We start from the raw sequence: 2,920 nt of genomic DNA, 5'->3' as shown, positions 1-2,920 counted from the left end.
CCTCAGGCCGATCCCGGAGGCAGTGCAATATCGGACCAACCGGTGGCGGAAGTGAAGCAACCTTTCAGCCCTCCGCCACATTCCTAAAAATATATTGGGTTCATATAATACACGGATCAGATATTCTATAACCGAAAACCGCCCACGGGCTTCGAACCCAATAGCGGCTGTCTGTCTGTCTGTCTGTTGTTGCCAGGAAGATAGAAAAGGAAAGCGAACAGGCCTGCCCATTGGCTCAAACAGAGCCACAATCGCTACCACGTGCAGAAAGTAGGAGAGATTAAAGATAGGTTAGAAAGATAGGATAGAACAGACACGCACTATTATTGCCCAGGCCGATCCCGGAGGCAGTGCAATACCGGGCCAACCGGTGGCGGAAGTGAAGCAACCTTCAAGCCCTCCGCCACATTTCTAAAAATATGTTGGGTTCAAATGGGATCCGGATCAGATATTCTATAACCGAAAAAGGCCCCCGGGCTTCGAACCCAATAGCGGCTGTCTCTCTGTTGTTGCCAGGAAGAAAGAAAAGTAAAGTGCACAGGCCTGCCCACTGGCTCAAGCTGAGCCATAATCGCTACCGCGTGCAGATAGTAGGAGAGTTTAAAGATAGGATAGAAATATAGGGTAGAAAAGGCGCGCGTTATAATGCCTCAGGCCGATCCCGGAGACAGTGCAATACCGGACCAACAGGTGGCGTAAGTGAAGTAACCTTTAAGCCCTGCGCCACATTCCTAAAAATATATTGGGTTCAAATGATACACGGATCATGTATTCTATAACCGAAAACGGCCCACGGGCTTCGAACCCACTAGCGGCTGTCTGTCTGTCTGTCTGTCTGTCTGTCTGTCTGTCTGTCTGTCTGTCTGTCTGTCTGTCTGTCTGTCTGTCTGTCTGTCTGTCTGTTGTTGCCAGGAAGATACAAAAGGAAAGTGAACAGGCCTGCCCATTGGCTCGAACAGAGCCACAATCGCTACCACGTGCAGAAAGTAGGAGAAATTAAAGATAGGTTAGAAAAGACGCGCGCTAAAATGCCCCAGCTCTATCCCGGAGGAAGTGCAATACCGGGCCAACCGGTTTCGGAAGTGAAGCAACCTTCAAGCCCTCCGCCACATTTCTAAAAATATGTTGGGTTCAAATGGGACCCGGATCAGATATTCTATAACGGAAGACTGCCCACGGGGCTTTGAACCCAAGTATTAGTGATTTCGTATTCTGTTATTCCCAGGAAAAACGAAAAGTAAAGTGCACAGGCCTGCTCACTCGCTCAAGTTGAGCCACAATCGCTACCACGTGCAGAAAGTAGGAGAGTTTAAAGATAGGATAGAAAAGGCGCGTGCCATAATGCCAAAGCTCGATACCGGAGGCAGTGCAATACCGGGCCAACCGGTGGTAGAAGTGAAGCAACCTTCAAGCCCTCCGCCACATTTCTAAAAATATGTAGGTTCAAATGGGATCCGGATCACATATTCTATAACCGAAAACGGCCCCCGGGCTTCGAACCCAATAGCGGCTGTCTGTCTGTCTGTTGTTGTCAGGAAGAATGAAAATTAAAGTGCACAGGCCTGCCCACTGGCTCAAGCTGAGCCACAATCGCTACCACGTGCAGAAAGTAGGAGAGTTTACAGATAGGATAGAAATATAGGATAGAAAATACGCGCACTATAATGCCCCAGGCCGATCCCGGAGGCAGTGCAATACCGGGCCAGCCGGTGGCGGAAGTGAAGCAACCTTCAAGCACTCCGCCACATTTCTAAAAATATGTAGGGTTCAAAAGGGACCCGGATCAGATATTCTATAACCGAAAACTGGCCACGGGGCTTTGAACCCAAGTATTGGTGACTTCTGTTATTGCCAGGAAAAACGAAAAGGAAAGTTAAAAGGCCATCCCACTGGCTCAAGTTGAGCCACAATCGCTACCACGTGCAGAAAGTAAGAGAGTTTAAAGATAGGATAGAAAGATAAGATAGAAAATACGTGCGCTATAATGCCCCAGGCCAATCCCGGAGGCAGTGCAATTCCGGGCCAACCGGTGGCTGAAGTGAAGCAACCTTCAAGCACTCCGCCACATTTCTAAAAATATGTAGGGTTCAAATGGGACCCGGATCAGATATTCTATAATCGAAAACTGCCCACGGGGCTTTGAACCCAAGTATTAGTGACTTCTTCTGTTATTGCCAGGAAAACCGCAAAGGAAAGTGCAAAGGCCGGCCCACTGGCTCAAGTTGAGCCACAATCGCTACCACGTGCTTAAAGTAGGAGAGTTTAAAGATAGGATAAAAAGATAGGATAGAAAAGACGCGTGCCATAATGCCCCAGGTTGATCCCGGAGGCAGTGCAATACCGGGCCAGCCGGTGGCGGAAGTGAAGCAACCTTTAAGCCCTCCGCCACATTCCTAAACATATATTGGGTTCAAATGATACACGGATCAGATATTCCATAACCGAAAACGGCCCACGCGCTTCGAACCCAATAGCGTCTGTCTGTCTGTCTGTCTGTCTGTCTGTCTGTCTGTCTGTCTGTCTGTCTGTCTGTCTGTCTGTCTGTCTGTCTGTCTGTCTGTCTGTCTGTCTGTCTGTCTGTCTGTCTGTATGTCTGTCTGTCTGTCTGTCTGTCTGTCTGTCTGTCTGTCTGTCTGTCTGTCTGTCTGTCTGTCTGTTGTTGCCAGGAAGATAGAAAAGGAAAGCGAACAGGCCTGCCCACTGGCTCAAACAGAGCCACAATCGCTACCACGTGCAGAAAGTAGGAGAGATTAAAGATAGGATAGAAAGACAGGATAGAGAAGAAGTGCGCTATAATGCCCCAGGCCGATCCCGGAGGCAGTGCAATACCGGGCCAACAGGTGGTGGAAGTGAAGCAACCTTCACGCCCTCCGCCACATTTCTAAAAATATGTTGTGTTCAAATGGGACCCGGATCAGAT

The 2,920-nt window shown here is 48.9% G+C and overlaps 1 pseudogene; it reads right to left on the bottom strand.

The window, feature by feature from the left end:
• Positions 1 to 325: 325 nt before the first annotated feature.
• LOC144116836 (U2 spliceosomal RNA) lies at positions 326 to 452 on the bottom strand (annotated as a pseudogene).
• Positions 453 to 2,920: the final 2,468 nt, after the last annotated feature.

Source organism: Amblyomma americanum, chromosome 1 (assembly GCF_052857255.1).
Source record: "Amblyomma americanum isolate KBUSLIRL-KWMA chromosome 1, ASM5285725v1, whole genome shotgun sequence".
Lineage (NCBI taxonomy): Eukaryota > Metazoa > Arthropoda > Arachnida > Ixodida > Ixodidae > Amblyomma > Amblyomma americanum.
The sequence above is the reverse complement of the archived record's forward strand: the minus strand, read 5'-3'. Positions and strand labels throughout refer to the sequence as shown.